Source organism: Anas acuta, chromosome 10, assembly GCF_963932015.1.
Source record: "Anas acuta chromosome 10, bAnaAcu1.1, whole genome shotgun sequence".
NCBI classification, from domain to species: Eukaryota; Metazoa; Chordata; class Aves; order Anseriformes; family Anatidae; genus Anas; species Anas acuta.
The window spans coordinates 19,170,909-19,189,171 of NC_088988.1; the positions used below are offsets into that span (position 1 = coordinate 19,170,909).

The 18,263-nt window shown below is 34.6% G+C and overlaps 1 long non-coding RNA gene across 13 annotated transcripts in view; it reads left to right on the top strand.

The window, feature by feature from the left end:
- LOC137861858 (uncharacterized) overlaps window positions 1–18,263 on the top strand; it is a 535,363-nt gene that overhangs the window by 59,862 nt on the left and 457,238 nt on the right. The window lies entirely within an intron of this gene.

The window sequence follows — 18,263 nt, forward strand, 5'->3', positions numbered from 1 at the left end:
ATCTCATGATAAAGACAGATTGAGAGACAGACACAAAATTATGAGCAATAATCTCACTAAGCAGTTGTGTGCCATACAAAATACTGAAGTTCATGTTATTAATGATGCAATACACAAGTTACAAATTAGGTTTCTCTTGTAAATTCCTGAATAAAATGGCTGTCCTGGTGTTGATGTGTATATCTAATAACATGAAAAACTTTCCACAAAATTTACTGCAAAAGTATTGGTTTCTTACTTTTGGGTTGTGATGAGGAAAAAGAAACACTCCATAGTCCTTAAAAGTGGATCTAGATGGATCCATTTGGACTAGGCAAGCACATTTGACCACATTAATGACTGGGTTATTTAAAAAATACAGGAAACAGATCAATTTCTTCATCCGAATAAGCATATGATAAAGGAAACTGTTCTAATTACTAATGAAAGGGCAGCTGAGCCATTTGAATGAGAAGTCAGTTCTCTCTTCAGACACTTCTTTATCTTTGAATCTCCTGTCTTCAGTCTCCATTTTTGATTCATATTTTGTTTTCATCTCTCCATTAACATTTCCCTCTTCACACATTAAACACAGTTTTGTGAATGTATTCTTGGAATTCTACCTGAGATAGCCTATTAAGCATTATAATTAGTCATGACATCATTAATAAACTGGAAAAGGCCAGTTATGATGCATCTGTGAACAGTAATGAATTCTAGAAACTCAGATATTATAAACAAAATATATTAAACATTTTATAGTATAAAATATGCTGTAGGGACATTACAAAATGAATGAATTTGCTGATAATATTGTAGACATGAAGTTTAAAAATTGGGCAGTGTATGTTTTCCACAAAAAAAAATATTCTGGTTTAATTAAAAAAAAAAAAAGTGCAAATAGGCAATGAAAGGTACTTAGAACCCTCACAATTTATATTTTCTCTTCACCTAATGGTATTTTTAGTATGTGTGAAAGAAGAAACCAGACTAAAAATAGTATTAACTCCATAATTGAAAGATTTTGATTTGCCAGAATGGAAATTTCATAGAAAAGATAAAGACGTTAGGTATTTTAATTTTGTTTTTAAACTTCAAAATTTGTCAGACCTAAAAAACAAAAACAAAAACAACAACACCACCACCAAAAACCAATTTCCAGTGATGTCAATAACTAGCTAATCAATGCTTAAAGATTCACATCCCTTCTTCCCCAGTCTAGAAAGATTTACATACATTGTTATTTCTTTTTATTAGATTACATATATAGTTTTATATTTTGTTCAGTACACTTTACTTTTTTTCTTTCTTAATGAAGCTGTTTTTAAAGGTAAGGTTATAAGTGTTTTGTGATGAACTGTAAGCAGTAGTTTGATTCAAGCCAGTGGTTGTGGTCCCTCTTTCAGAGAGTCTGCTGAATTTGCTCCTGGAGTTTGTCTTGCTAAATGTTTGCACGGTTGCCATTAAACAGTGCCTTTTGGAAACTTTTTGGAGCAATCTGGTGTGCCTTTCATTTAATTCCGACCTCACTGGGATGTTTATACAAAAGGGCACATTTAGCCTAGACTTAAAAATTCTTGACATTAAGCTATGCCTCCTTGAAAATAAAGCATGATTTCTATTTTTTTTTTTTTGGTGTTGGGATTGGATCCTTGTGCTGGGAGGCTTTATTTAAATAACTAAGCTGTCCAGGTTTAGAATACGATTTTTGTCATCCTAAATTTTGTGCTATGCACGAACGATAATTTACTAAATCTAGTTAAAAAAAAAAAAAAATAAATCTGGATGCCTTCTAGTAACTGGAGCTTTATTTAGAATTTTTGATTTTGCTCTTACATCTTAATATACTTGCAGTCTAGTGTATAAGTATGAGTATACTACAAAACTGGGCTTTTCTTTTACTTTAGTATAAATAAATTTTGAATTTACATTGAAGTGCACTCAGATTGAAAGGATCGTACCGACTGTGTGATTGCAATGGTTATCAAGCCTTTTTGATTTGTGCATCCCATTAGTAAAAATCAATAAATTCTGAGCATTCACCCACAATATGTGTATATGTACACCACTGTTTTATGCACATTATGAAATATAAACATAGAAATTTAAAAACCTGAAAATAAACAATCATAAGAAAATATTATTAAATTACTTTTGAGAGCAAAAAGATTAAATACTGTTAAAATTAGATTAAAAGATTAAATACTGTTAAATGCTTTGTGACACAGTGATTCGAAGGTTAGGTTCCAAATTCAGTTTACTTTAATACTTGGTTTTAATGGTTGTTGTAGATGAAAAAGCTGCCTAATAAAAGACACATAGATACAAACGGAAGAAGTGCATTGTTGGCTATGCTTACAAAATTGTAATATTCATTTTTGAATCCTATCTACCATGTGAGAGTTCTTATTGAAGTTTGGCTAGTAAATTTCTATCCTCCCTGATGCCAACCAGTTGCTCTGACAATGCAGTCAAAAACAGTCAAAAAGTGTTTTCATTGTCTTTACTTATCTGGAAAATTGTTCTCTTTGTCCTCCTGCCCAATTCTCACCTTTCCCTGCCTAAGCACTGCTCCCTGGCACTCTGCATATGCTGCTCTAAAGTCATTCAGATCAGCATACAGTAAATCTTGTCCATGCTATGGCTGAGGAATTAAAAATCAGAGGAAGGTAACTGATGAAATCAAGCTTCAGGTGGCAACAGAAATAGTAGCTAGGAAGTATGTTTTAATTATACTTTGCTACTGCTCTAACTTTATTTTTAAATTGTATTTTTCTTCTGTTTCTTGCACGATTAATCCTATTTTTGATTAATTTGAAACACTAGGTCTGTGCTACTCCCACGTATTATTCCTGGAGGGATAATGTGCTTCAGTGACAAATGTTAACTGAATGAGCTGCATTATCTTTTCTTGGCATGGCAAACAAAGAGGAAAAATCATTTATTTCCAGTTTCAGAAAGCAGCCTTAGGGGATCACACTAGCAGTGCTTTGACTTCAACTAAATAATTGTGGTAGCTTTTCCTTAGTTTTATCAGCAGACAGGAGTGATGACACTCTTACTCCATTAGTGGACTAAGAAACATAAAACATCTGTGGAATCCATTCCAGATGAAACAGCAACCCCCTTTATCATTTGTTCAACACAATCTTGTTCTCCGTCAACTCTATTCCTCCTTCCATAAAATGAATATATTGGTGTACTAACTGAATTATAGGTAGTTCTAGACTTCGATGGCTTAAGATAATGTGACATTAGAGATCCAGTGAGATGTTTAAATGAAATAGTTCCTGAGCATTGCTACAGGAACACCATGTAGGCCAAAGGCATTATTCTTTTGCTTACCTTCCCTGCGAGTGTGTGGTGAGTGACAGCAGGGATGGGTATAAAGGTTCTGTGCAAGAAAAAAAGAGGAAAACCATTGCAAGGCAGTTGGCTTTTAAAAGAGATGAGGAGACAAGTGAAATGCTTATAAGATCCAACTCCTACTGCATGTTAGTATGTGCTTTGTTGTGTATATGTATTTACATGTGCACGTGTGTGTATATGTTTATATGTATATAGACTTGTACACACACATGCTGATCTGATGACTTCAGAGCAGCGCATAGGAACAGTGGACTAGTGTATATTTAAAGACAATAAAGACAATTGTATAAAGACATTAAAGACTATTGTACATGTATATTTAAAGACAATAAAGACAATAATCTACTGTATAGTAACTACTGGCTACTGTACAATTCAGTTAAGTTAGTCTTAAGCATGAGTGCAATTCTGATAAATGTTTTATAACTGCTCACAGCTGTACCTTGCTGGGCTAATTTAACTGCTATATGGTTATCTTAGTTGAATTGACATAGAAAAATAGAATTATTTTTCCCTCCAATTTTCTTTAAATTTACCATTTAATTAGAGAAATAACATCTGGTTTTAGTTCAGGAATCCTTATCTGAGAGTTTTTCACCCTGTATACTCACACACATATATATCCTTGATTTTTGGCTGTGTATCTGGCTGACTTTAATGTGCATGACAGTTAAGGTGTTGTTGGCTCCTTTTCATGAAAGCTATATTCTGAATGAAAGAAATTCATCTGAAAATAGAGATTGGAAACTTTAGGCAAATAATAATTACAGCTGTGTAAACAAATTGGGTTGTTATGTGCAGAAATGAAAATAAGGCATGCACAACAGGGCAATGGGCACATGGAAGAGTGGTAATCATAACTGTAAATCAAACACGCAAAAACATTATAATAATATGTAGGTATGGTGTATCATCTTTATTTGAGGATTCTAATACATTTTAGAATCATACACTTTTCATTGTAATACTGAATGACTAATGTGTCTATATGATAAATTCATCTCCCTGCCCAAACACATATTACACCACCTCATCCATTTTGTTAAATCTTGCAAATATCTTCTTTTTTTGGGTGCTCTTTTAGTGGACTTGTGGAAATTAAAACCTGGGTTATTTCTGTTAAGTCAACAAGTCAAAATTTTATCATTTTTTAAACCAGCCTAATATATATGGTGTATATAAACAGCAACTAAAAGACTAAAAATTGTCACTAGTAACATTGTTAAAGATTTTACACACTGCCATCCTGTTCTAGTAAGGTTGCTCTTGCCTTTTTTACCGCAGATAGCATTTTTAGTGGTGCAACCAATATATGATAAGGTAATTTGTTTTGCATTCTTTTACGTCGTGTGTAACCACAATACCTTCTTCAGCGTTTCAGATTGGTACAAGCCATGGTCTGTTCTGTCCTGTGCATATTCCATTTTACTGAGACTCATTTCTACACTGGATGTGCATTCAATTTTTAACATTTGTGGATGTTGGGCCTTATAATAGTGCAAGCTAAAAATAAGATGTTTGCCTAGCATCAGTCATGAGTGTGGTATGCCACAATATATTTTGTCTGTGAAGACAAATAATGTCACTTCATAATACCATTGCTGTGAGGTTTCTTCAGGGTTATGTTGGTTAACAAAGCAAAACATGTAACTCTTTCACCTGGCTTAAATATACAGGAATATTTTAAAAAAGATTTATTTCATTTTCATCTTGTCTTAAAATACAGAAACAATGTATAAGGGGCATGGTCTCTGAATTCATTTATATACAAGAACTATTATTTTTTATCTGGGAACTAGTGGTTGATGCTTCTATCATTTTATTTCCTATTTTTCTATGCATTTGTTCTTTTCTTTCCCTTCAAATGCCGTAGTTAATATTCAAATGGTGTATTTGCTCTTTAAATTGGAGAATCAATTCTAATGGCTGTGTCCTGTTGACAAGTTTACTTCCTTGCACTGTTGACTGTTAAAAGAGATACTTCACACATGATAGGTGTAGATTATTATTATTATTATTATTTTTTAAGCCTCCGTTTTAGGAATGAGATCTTAATTTCTTAGAAGTGAAAGGTACAACTTCTTCATGTGAATGAATTGATCACATCCAGTAATCAGAGACCTACTGACTATCCTGCAGTCCTTGTACTGTTCTGAATTTACAGATGGCACACGTTATAGCTAAGTTCTGATATTAGGAAAAAAGATTAAGAGCATTTGTTAGAGCCCTTTTAGTTAGCTTTGACAAATGGTTGAATATGTCATTTTCAGTAATGACAGTATGCATGAAAAAGTAAAGTATTTTAAGATCACTTAAGGTGAATTATATAGGTAACAGCTATTGAGCTATTAATCAAGTCTGAATTGCTAGAAGTCACTGAAGCAGTATCTCCAGGATGGTCTTCTGTCTCCTACTTTTTTATATAGGCTGTGAAAAATGGGATTTTTGTAACAATGATTGATTGGTCTATCTCAGTTTTGGTTATGAGAGTTACAGATTATATTTTTTTTTTCTTATGTTCAGGTAGGAAATGGATGTAATTTTCCCCAGCAGAGGACACTGTGCTTCTGCAGTTGGCATTGTAGTTTTTTATTTTGCCAAAGACCCATGGAAACAAATGAAGTAAGATATGATTTTGTACTTGGTATTCTGTATGGACTTCCTGACTGACATTGCAATTATAGGTTTTTGCATTGTTTATGCTTCTCCAAAAGTATATCTGAGTGCTTTGAACCACTGGCTGAAAAGTTCTGTGCTAGGTTTTATTATAGTGTATAATTACATTTACCCTTTAAGGCCTCCAAGTATGTTTGTGCTTTTCTCTTGTGCTCTAACACTATTTTATTCATAATTAAATGACTGGATGAATTAATATGCTCGAAATAATTTCTTTAAAAGAGTGATTTAGCATAGTTTTTGAGTATCTATGTGAAACCGTCCTGTGCTCTTTGTTTTATTTTCTTGGTGTTTGAGGGCTATTGATGTTCTACCCCCCTTCCCCCCATTTAAATAAAACACATTTATTGGAAAACATACATTGTGCCAGTGATGATACAGTGTATACCTATACATTATTACAGCTTGGATATATTATAGCTGTTATATATAGCTTCCTTGATTCTGGTCTCCTTGATCTCTAAACTCATATAGAGATGCATGTATTCCATGAGCGTATTCTGCTGAAATACACTTGGAGTACAGAATACGAAGAACACGATACTGTTTTAAAACAACGAAAGGTGGTGTTTTTTTTTTTTCTTTTTTCTAGTGATGTGAATTAATCTAACTCTACTGATTTCATGGGATATTAGATATCTTACATCAGCTGAGTAACTATGTCTTTAGTTAAAGCTTTTAGAAAGCTTTTTTTTGTATTATTTTAAGAACATAGACTATTGTTCATTGTCTAGCTGTTGACTAGAACAGAGGTGAGGTAGGGAGAAGTAATTCATCTAAAATTGTCAGTTCTCTTTGCAGTGTTCCTGTAACATGTTTACAAAGAGGTAATTAAGAAATCATAATCACAATTGTTGGGAGTCCTTGTTGCAGTAACAGGACAATTTAAGATAACTAATAAGAAGTATAACAAAGGAATATATGATGAGTTGTTCATTTGCAAGACAAACATAAGACTACCAGTTGCTTCAATGGAATACTTTTAAGTGTTTTCATAAATTAGATCCATATAACTGTTCATCACAACAGTTCATCACAAAAACCTTTGGCATTTATTTATGTGGTCTATGGCTTACTTTTACTTATAAATCCTGTTTGGCCATTCAACATATAGTCTGTGGATTTCAAAATGATTTACTAGTGAAGATAATCATCATTTATGGCCTCCAGTAAATACACAGAGAAATAGAAGTACTGAGTTATGAAATGAATTGTCCAAAGAAGTTTCTATAGCAAGTCAGTAGCAGAATGAGAGAACTTCAGATTCTGCTTTAAAAGGGACAGTTGGTGTATTCTTCCTCTAAGTTATCAAAGCTTTTCTCTCCCTCCCCTCCCTCCCTCCCTCCCTCCCTCCCTCCCTCCCTCCCTCCCTCCCTCCCTCCCTCCCTCCCTCCCTCCCTCCCTCCCTCCCTCCCTCCCTCCCTCCCTCCCTCCCTCCCTCCCTCCTTCCTTCCTTCCTTCCTTCCTTCCTTCCTTCCTTCCTTCCTTCCTTCCTTCCTTCCTTCCTTCCTTCCTTCCTTCCTTCCTTCCTTCCTTCCTTCCTTCCTTCCTTCCTTCCTTCCTTCCTTCCTTCCTTCCTTCCTTCCTTCCTTCCTTCCTTCCTTCCTTCCTTCCTTCCTTCCTTCCTTCCTTCCTTCCTTCCTTCCTTCCTTCCTTCCTTCCTTCCTTCCTTCCTTCCTTCCTTCCTTCCTTCCTTCCTTCCTTCCTTCCTTCCTTCCTTCCTTCCTTCCTTCCTTCCTTCCTTCCTTCCTTCCTTCCTTCCTTCCTTCCTTCCTTCCTTCCTTCCTTCCTTCCTTCCTTCCTTCCTTCCTTCCTTCCTTCCTTCCTTCCTTCCTTCCTTCCTTCCTTCCTTCCTTCCTTCCTTCCTTCCTTCCTTCCTTCTTCCTTCCTTCCTTCCTTCCTTCCTTCCTTCCTTCCTTCCTTCCTTCCTTCCTTCCTTCCTTCCTTCCTTCCTTCCTTCCTTCCTTCCTTCCTTCCTTCCTTCCTTCCTTCCTTCCTTCCTTCCTTCCTTCCTTCCTTCCTTCCTTCCTTCCTTCCTTCCTTCCTTCCTTCCTTCCTTCCTTCCTTCCTTCCTTCCTTCCTTCCTTCCTTCCTTCCTTCCTTCCTTCCTTCCTTCCTTCCTTCCTTCCTTCCTTCCTTCCTTCCTTCCTTCCTTCCTTCCTTCCTTCCTTCCTTCCTTCCTTCCTTCCTTCCTTCCTTCCTTCCTTCCTTCCTTCCTTCCTTCCTTCCTTCCTTCCTTCCTTCCTTCCTTCCTTCTTTTTTTTTTCTTCTTCTCTCACATTAATCTAGAGTATCAGACTCATTATAAAAGTATTATGCAGCTTTGCTCAAATGAGCCAGCTACAGATGTATGACTTCTGGAAAAATGGAATCATCAATGAGGATATCAAAACAGCAGCCCAGCTACAGGATCAGATGTTAAGTTACCTGAAGGCAAACTTAGCTTTATGCCTCAGAATTGTCACATTTTCTCTCTGCTGAGAGAAATAAATACAAAGTTAAAAAGCAAACAAACACAGGATCTTCAAAAATGCCTCCCAAATCCAAATATAAGTGCACATTTTAATGAAGTTTTTCTTAAAGTTCTAAAGCTGTTACTCTTATGGGCTGTTATATGACCCATATGGGGGGGGAGGGGGGGGGGGGGGGGTGGGGGGGAGGGGGGGAGCAGGAAGCCTATAAATGTGTGCTCAGAAAATAAATGTAGAGATGTGAATGTTTTAATTATATACACCTTCATGTTCCTGAATCCCTGCTTTCATGCTTTAGTGTCTGTGAAGTTTTGTACTCAGACATTTCAGTTCCACATTTCCATTGTAATCTGAAGTTAGATTTTGACTGAAATTGTTATCCAAAATTCCATCTGTTAGATGATTTCTGTTGCAAAATTGGTGTAGGATATAATCCTTTCCTGTGTTGTTCTGTATTGGGGGTTAGGCCTGTGGTATTCTGACATGAGAAGGAACTTTCTCTGCTTTAAGATTTATTTTATTTTGACAGCACTTTGCCAAAAGCTTTTTTTTTTTTTTTTTTTTTTCTCCCCATAGAATTGTATAGATGTATAACCTATCCCTTTCTGGTTATCATTTGGCTTTTTGTTACTGGTGTTGTATGGCTTCAGCTTTTCCTTTCACCTGTGTTAAACCTTCTAGATAAGACCAGAAACCATAAGGAATTTAAACCATTAGAAATTAGCTTCTTGAGAATTAGCTTCCATTAGAGTTCTGTGTAGCTGGGCTGTTTAGAGAAAGTGTAATAGAAAATCAAATCATGCGTGTGTTGTCTTTGTTTCATGATCACTATGACCCTACAACTATATTTGTGGTTTTCATAAGACAGTCTCTGCCATGAAAATATGGGACTTTTGTTTCCTTCATTATTGCCACTGAGATTTCACCAAATAAAAGGCTTCCCTACTGTGGTCCTATTCCTGATCACTACCGAGATAAATAGCCTTTGATTTAAAGCCTCACTTACGTGATATATTTTAGGTCTCAGACAGAAATGAAAATATTAATATAATTATGTTCATAAGTGTATATAACAAAATAGAGTGAGATAGAGTGCATAAAGTCCATAAAAGTTAACTGTGGAATTGTCACAGTTTATTGTACATGAAGCCACCTTAAAACTGTGTACTTAGCTGTCTTTCACATCTGAAAGCTTGACCACTAAATTTCATGTGAAAGGCAGTCTTTCTGCATTATTACTAATAAAGTACTGAGAAGCACTTAGGTGCATAGTGTCATCTGCCATTGCTTAAATCATTCAGTGAATGATGCTTTCAAGCAGGGTATGCTACAAAGAGTTCAAACTTTTCACTAATGGCTGTTAGGCAAAAACATTGTTCAAAAGATATTGATGAATGCCGTCCAGAACGGCACTGAAGCTTTTTAAATGAATACTGGCTTTTGTAGAGACATAGGCGGACTGAAAGACCACAAAATAGCTTAGAGTGTTTTAAGGAAACCTTGTAAGAAGATTCTGTTTGCAGTGGCTAGATATGAATGTCTTATTTGGATTTGGGGGGATTCTCATAGAAGCTGGTAGCAAAATAAAGACAGAAACCTTTCATGGAGTGTGTTTTCTGAAAAGTTTGCTTTTCAAATGGACACCTAGGAGTAGGCATCTTAACACACAGGCAGTTTTTCAAAGTTATTTAGAGATGACTAAGGGTACCACTGTCTCGGCACTTTAATTTCCACTGTTTTTCAGGTGAATTAAATAAATAGGTGGTTTTCAAAGTCATGTATTTGATGTGCTTTTGTTATCCTTGGGACCTGTGCTAGTTTTTCTTTTCCTGTTTCCTTTTCGTGGTTCTCAGGTTGTTTCTGTTTTTCTGATGTCTCAACATACAGTTTCTGAGTGTTATCCTAGTTTTTAATCTCCTTGGTCAACTAGTGGGATGGTTAAATAATGCACTATTAGGGTTCAGCCTCTGAACTGAGAATGATGGAACTAGAAGAATCTCTGTATGCGCTACAGACAAGCACAATGTGTTCTGCTTTATAGTTTTATTATTTGGGGCCCTGGTGTATTTAAAAGTAAAGCAACTGCCTGCATCAAATTACAGTTCATGCTTAGGTACCTAATAGGCTACAAGATTATGAGTCTTCTGTGTTTTTGTACTTCTGTACAAAGGAACACAAAACTATGTTATCTTAAAGCTGGCTTACCTGCTTTAGTTACTGGGGAAGTGTCAGGGGGGCAGGAAAACCTTGTTTATAATGGAAATAAACAGTTAAAGGGGAGTACTAGGGTCAGTAGATATTAGGAGTATTCTGATTTATCCCTTCTCAGAATTTGCATGTTATTGAGACAATAAGGGAAAGATAGAGTTTCTTTTCTTCCAGGGACCAACGCCTTTTGTGTCAAAACTAAACAGTATCACTCCTGTCACTGCTTGTGCTGTCTCTGAATTGACATGTATCCAGCAAATATCTTCCAAGCAAAGAGATTCTTGTGTATAAGTGATTTGTTTTAAGTTGGAGGTTTGCTGGGACTTATGAGTGGGTATGATTTAGGAGCACATTGTAGGTAAGTGTATTTAGTTGGATCTGAGGAAGGAGCAGTTTGACTAGTACAAAGAATAGAATAGATATACTCTATTCTATTCTGTATTCTATTCTATATACCTAATAGATATGTTCTATTCTATTCTCAGGTTGATAAAATACTTGATAATTGTCTGGTCTAATTTGTTGCGCAAGATAATGTATATGTTTTGTGTTCAGAAAATTTCTAAGGATCACTACAGCATTTATTTGCAGATAAGTTATATATTAGAAATTAGGTAAACATAAAATTTAGCTTCAAACAATATTCTCCTAAGCAGAAATAATTTGAAATATTCAATATTGACATTTTTAAACAAAGTCTATTTATTCCAATATTGTTAGATATTTAACTGCCTATAAATTGCTGCCTCTAGAATGTTGTTGAAATTCAGAAGTATATTGTGTTATTTTTGCGGGTAATTGATTGTAGTAATTTGATGCTACTAAGGAAAATGCTTCTAGTTATTTTTTTTTTTTTGGTAATAATTTATTTTTGAAAGGTAGATGCACAAATATGCTCTATTAATGTTGCTTTAAAATGTAGTTGAGTTGTCATGCTCTGTTACTGCCAGACTTCTGTTTCCAGTTTGAGGGATTGTACCTACGTTTTAAAGTTGTACAATTTACGGTTGCTTGTTTTTCATGAACTGAATTTTGGTCATTAGATTAAAACAAAACAGAAACAAACCAAAAAAAAAAAAAAGCAAAACATGTCATCAGTGTTGTACAAAGCACACCATAGAGCATTACCCTGTGGGTCACTCAGACCTGAGGTATAACTGTGATTTGTTTTAATTTGAGTTCTACATCGGGAGTAAAACATTCATATTCTGTGCAGTTACTCAATGTGTTTTGGTTGGCTGGTTTTAGATTAGTCATTTAATGAGAATGGAGTGTGTCTGGGGAGCTGTAATGCTTCTGCCAGTTTCTAAAGGCTGTGCAGCTGAGGAAATCAGTTTGAGAGTTCTTTACTTTGAACAAGAATGGAGCCTATTTTCTTCAGATAAAAAAAAAAAAGAATTGAACATCAAATAAAAATGTACTATCTACTATCCCACGTATATTGTCTAGTGGGCATGTGTATATGGATCATCAAATACAAAGAGCTGGATACTGGGCTCAGTCCAGAATGTGAGAGCAGGAGTGCGCTGTTCCAAGTCACAGGTGAAACTTCAGCAGGATGTTTTGGGAGTTGGTGTCCGTTGGTTGGGCTTGTATTCTCTGCATTGAGAAAAGGTGGCTTTCAGCCAAATATTCAGGTCACTATTGCTCACCACAGTCAGCAAGCCAATTAACAAGTTTTCATGGAGGTTGTTTATGTTTTGAAACACTGTGGCCATTGCCATCAGTTTTGAATGGGCATTTCCTTTTTCTAATTCACTGAGAATTTTAGTCCCTAAAAGAAGAGTAGTGCATCAAATCATACTGTCTCGATTTCCCTTGATCTAACCATGTTAAGTTCTGTGTAGCTGACCTACTAGATACTTTATTCACTACTTATGCACTAGATTAAATTTGTTCTACAAGACAATGAAATAAATAAATAAATAGATAAAGCTATCATGATTACAAAAACTAAGTTTGAAAGTATTTTGTGCATTAAATGAATTGCATCAAGTAAATAAAACATGTTCTGTCCATTTAGTATAGATGTTCTGTCACCAAGATAAATGGACTAGCTAGTAGAAATATTGGTGTGGCTGAAATGCATAACCACGTAATTACTGTGCCAAGAAAATGCTAACCTGCTTTAATCATTCTGTTCACAGCATAATGTAAAGTGATTTAGTGGTAAAATGAATCCACTTACAATTTCTGGTATGGTCATAATGCAGTCCCTTTGTAGAATGTAAACTGATGATGATAATTTTATGGGCAAATGATTTTTCAATTAAAATGTCTTTTCACAGACAAAACGGGAATGTTACAAACTGCTCCTAATAACTGTATGTCAGGGTGGAGGCATACAGGGCTGTCAGATGTATCCACTAGAGCCTCAGCTGAAAGAACTCTTATGTTAAAAATGTGATTTATTTTAGTCAAATTTGTAATTTACTTACATTACACATAAAAAGTACTTTTATTTGGCCCTGTTGATATAATTACCAGTGTAAGAATTTGCTGTTAGATAATAGCAACTGATATTTGCCTTTTTAAAGTATTTTTATCTATTAATGATGTTATGTTTTAGTAATTCATTTCATCTAACTATTCTCTATTATCTTTATTGCAATAGTTACAATGTCTAGAAGGACTAGAATAAATCATTGCAATAAAGTCATCTTTAATTTTACATTTGTGATGAGGAAAGAAATTATATTGCTCAGCCTAACTAGAGTAACTCCTTTTCAACACAGGAGGGTACCCTTTGATTATTGCTACAGCATTATTATACTCCTAGCTGTTTATATAGCACTGGTGTCATCTTACTAAGTAAAAATGACTTCCGTTTTTGGTAGCTTCTGCTACTGCACTTAAATGCTTCTTTTCTTATTAGAGGTGTAAGCCAGCCTATGAAATATTTGTGTGGTAACTCCTTTAAAGAGCTTTTACCTGGAAGATCATTAAAACATTATCAAGTGACTCTAAATGTGCTACATAATATCTAATTTAAGTAACTCTATTTGATTTTTTCCCCCCACTTTAATGTAGCTCACCGTTATCTTCTTAAAATAGTATTCTCCCAGAATAAAACAGGAATAAGTGGAATGTCTTCCTCATTGCACTAAATAAGATGATCTTTATATATTTATTGAATTCATACCTAAGTACACATCTGTCGTCCCCTCCAAGGTATTGAACTACTTCAGCTTGCTACTTTCACTATAGTCTCAGTCTATTTCTTCTTTTCTTTTATTATTCATGTTTACATTCAGTAAAAATTTATTTTGAGGGGAAAAAAAAGAAAAGCTTTTAAATAAGCTGAAAAACACCTGCATTTTTTTCTCCTTTACCTGTATCACCTGTTTTTGTGAGGAAACAAATATTGAAAATAAGGATTTTCTCTGCCTAAAAAATTGTCATTTACAAGTTGAGAAAATAGAATGGGGAGGGAAAACTGATTCAAGAAAGAGAGGTTAAAGAAAATCTCTTCAGCTGAATAGAAAAAAAATGAGCAGATGAAGAAGGAAAGAAACAGAAAGGCAATCAGAGAAATGATGAGATCAGACTAAGGAACCCCTTTTAAGTATCCAGCAGCCTTGGCTTTGCATAGTGTCCCTCTTGAATCCTTTAGAAATTATCTGACTTGGTGGACTCTGACACTGCTGCTCTTGGTATAAACCAAGAAAAGTGAATGTTATTGAACACTTCAATTGCACTTTGTTAATTGTAACAGGATACAGAATAAGGAAATGATAGTCTCATGATTTCTGGAGGCTAGCTTTAGTGTGAGATTTTACCACATATGTCATATGTAACCATATTGAGCACAAAAAGGAAAGTAACAGAAACACTGAAGACCCTACTCTTATGAATGATGAGTTTTGCTCTATTGGATGCTCCTTCCTGGTGTCAAACACCATCCCTTTTATTAGGATACTTGTCCTGAGTTAGACCCCTCTTAGGTTTCCTCTGTGTTACTCTTCTGTTTGGATTTCATTGTCAGAAACTCTGGTCAGGGCCAATGGGTCTCAATTTAGACTCACTGAACAGATCTTTTGGAAACCTTGACAAAGTGAAAAACCTCAAACCCTTGTTACTCATACCAGTTATCCAGCATATGCCAAATATTTAAGGATTGTGAGTCAGAGTAGATTTTAAAGCTTTTCCCACTTTACTGGTCTCTTGATCTCAGCAAAGAGCAGCTCCTATTGTTAAAAAACAGAAGCCATACTTTTGTTATTTGTAAGAATGGAAGAATATAGAACTTTTTTTTCAGTGAAATCTTTACCAAAAAAAAAAAAAGTGAAAGAGTGAAAATGACCTTTTCTTTTTCAGAATATTTCAAAGACACAAGCAAATAATTGATCTAACTGGAAGACACTTTTATTGTACCTAAATGTTGTCTAAGGCTGCATCCTGTTCATGCATCTTCCTGACATTTAGAGGTCCATCAGTGCTCATATGCCAATACATGGCACTTTAAATAAAAAAATAAAAATTTTGCAGTAGCCAGGAGAGCTTGGGATGGTAAACCATTTTATATATGAAGTTTATCTTACGGTTCCATGTGATCTGATCTCTAAAGAAAAAATCTGAGTATTGTTTACAAGATGATCCCATATGTATATTTTTATTGAATAAATAAGGATTCTTAGCTGCACTATTAAACTAAGGATTCACAGACCTTCAAAACTTTTGAAGTGTGTTACTTTTTAAAAAAATAATTTTCTTTTTTTCTGGTGAATGACTGTAACTTAATAAATCCTCTCACTCTACTACTATTTCTGCATCTTGTGATTTTAACTAAAAATGACTTGCATTCATTTCTGCATCAGCAGCCAGGGATCACTTTGATAGTATCTCTCTCATAACATTTTTCCAATGGGGATTGTAGCTGGAACCCTAACAAGAATAGCAATTTGTTACAGTTAGAGAAATGTCTATAAATCCTTAAGACCTTGTCATATTAGAAGGAATTTAGCCGTATGATATGGGCAGGAAAGATACAGAATCGATGATAAAAAATAGATAAGAACCAGTGGGTGGTCTAAATTGATATTGACAAGACAACACTACAAGCTATTCTTACCTGATTAGATTGACTATAACTCTATAAGGATTTCGCAAGCTAATGGTTTTGTCATGTTCTGATGGTTTTGAAGTGTATAATCTCTGAATATTTTGTGTGTTAGTTTCTTTTGTGAATGTCAGGTGTGGACTTCATGTCCCAGAAGCTATAATTCATGTTTTATCTTTAGGTCTTTTAAAGATGGAAAATCTTATGTCTAAAAACCAGAAGCAAGCAATAAAGTCATACTTTAGATTTAATAATTTTAATCATAAAATTATTATTATTATTATTATTATTATTATTATTATTATTATTATTATTATTATTATTATTATTATTATTATTATTATTATTTTATTTTTTAAGGGAACAAAATACAAAGGAGGGCATCCAAGAAAGGAATACAGATAAATGAAAAATAGTATGATTATAGTAATATACGTAAAATCCATTAAAATAAAGTGTTGGGCACCTTAATGATTTAATAGTGAAAAAAATCAGTAATACTAATAGAGCTTTGTGAGCTTTAGGGTTTTATTTCCTTGTTGGTAGGCACAGAATTAATCCAGAGGGAACTGGATTTTGTTAATAAGCAATGGGATATACAGCATTTACTGAGAATTTGGCAAGTGTATTCTTATCAATCCTCTTATTAATGCTCTGATGCTACGTGATCCTGAACAAGATCTGTTTTATCTAATGAACAAGACATCCTTAGATAACTTTTTAAGGCCTTGAGTAATTCCAACACCTACCAGTAGTTTAAATTTTCTCAGAAAAAAAGGAGGGTTGGGGTTTGTAGTACATTTAAGCCACTTGAAAAGTCTGCTATGAATTTGTATTAGAATTAAATGATCATGGAAAATGCTATCAATCTGGTATAAATCAAATTTTTTTTATGAAGCAGTAAAGTCACGTAAAATTCCGGTGGGATTTTGGCGGGTAGGCAGAGAATATTCACCTGCAGCCTTCTTTGACATCATGATGGAAAGGTAATTTCACTTTTCTGACATATTTTGCTCTTGCAAACATTTCTCTCAGAGCTGTTTCTACTGAATCACATATGCCATAGTTCTCAGTAGAGATAAGCAGAAAAGTAAACCAGAACTAATCTCTCTAACACCTGTACAACAATCACAATGAATCATGGCTTTGTAGAAATGTGGTAGCAGATCTTTTGACATTTACTTGTACAAAAGATTTTCTGTAATTCTTTGTATTGGAATAAAAATAGAAAAGTCATTTTGTGAGTTGACAGCAATATAAATGACACCATCTTTAAGAATGCAGTGTCACTGTAGGTCATCTGTTAAAATCTTATATTGGGGGATTTAGTACTGTTGTATTCAGGGATGTTATAAAGTCTTTTCTTAGTAGAATAGATCCTCCCTTTCTTAGATTCTCCTGTAGTTTATTACCAAGAGACGTGACTCAACAGAACTGGAAATAATGATGTAGTTTTCCTTACCCATCAGAACGTACTGCATATACGCACATTGAAACCTTGTTAGTCTCTTCACTCAAAATATTTCTGCTAAAGGGTATTGTTTGTAGGTGTCCTGTTAAAGTTTGCCTGGAACTGATTGTTCTTCAATTTTATGATTTTTTTGTATATTATTCTGCAAAGTATTGCAGATATACTAAGGAAACATTAGTGGAAACAATCAATTTTATCAGAATGTTGCACAATGTTTATAGAAGCTCAGATTAATATATGACAGCATGTTTTTGCATTGGAAAGCTTTATAAGATTTCTTTAACGCTGAAGGTAATAGACTGAAACTGAATGATTGACTGGTTCCCATCAATCTAATCCAGCTTCTTGTAGACAAACTACATGAAGATGCTGAATTTCAAATAGAGTTGAGGAAGTGTATGATAAGTCTGGGCCATTCTGAACAGAAGGAGGTATGTTGTAAATTGATTGTGAGTTTTTTTTTCTGACATTACTTTTCTTACAGCTTCTTGTGCTTTCAATTATGAAGAGACGGTTATAATGATTTTGTTTAAATATGGAAACAACTGGGCAAGTGAGAGAATAAAGAGGTACAAAATTCTGTATTACTGATTCATTTCTCTAGTTCTGTATTACTGATTTATTTCTAGAAACATTAATTGTTTACACTGTTTTATCAAAAAGTGTTGGATCCAAAGCACAGTAATTAAAGATGGCAGGCAAGAAATAACCATTTCAAACCTAAGATTTTTTTTCTCTTGTCTGAAGGTACAAGCAAGTAGTTACTGAACGCTTCACAGAATATGGTATAATACAGGCTACAACCTGGAACTGTAATACTTTATTCCCTTTAGTAAGTAAACCCAGGGGAATAAATGCACATGTAACTGTTCATGTGCATGTAACTTCAGGGTGGGCTGGAGGAATGCACTAGATCTGACAGAAGCAAGACATTTCTGGATTTGCATGTTGTCTTTATTCAGATTTTTGGCCATTTGCTCACTGAATTTAGATTTGCCTATTCTGTACACAATGAAGATGATTACTTTTT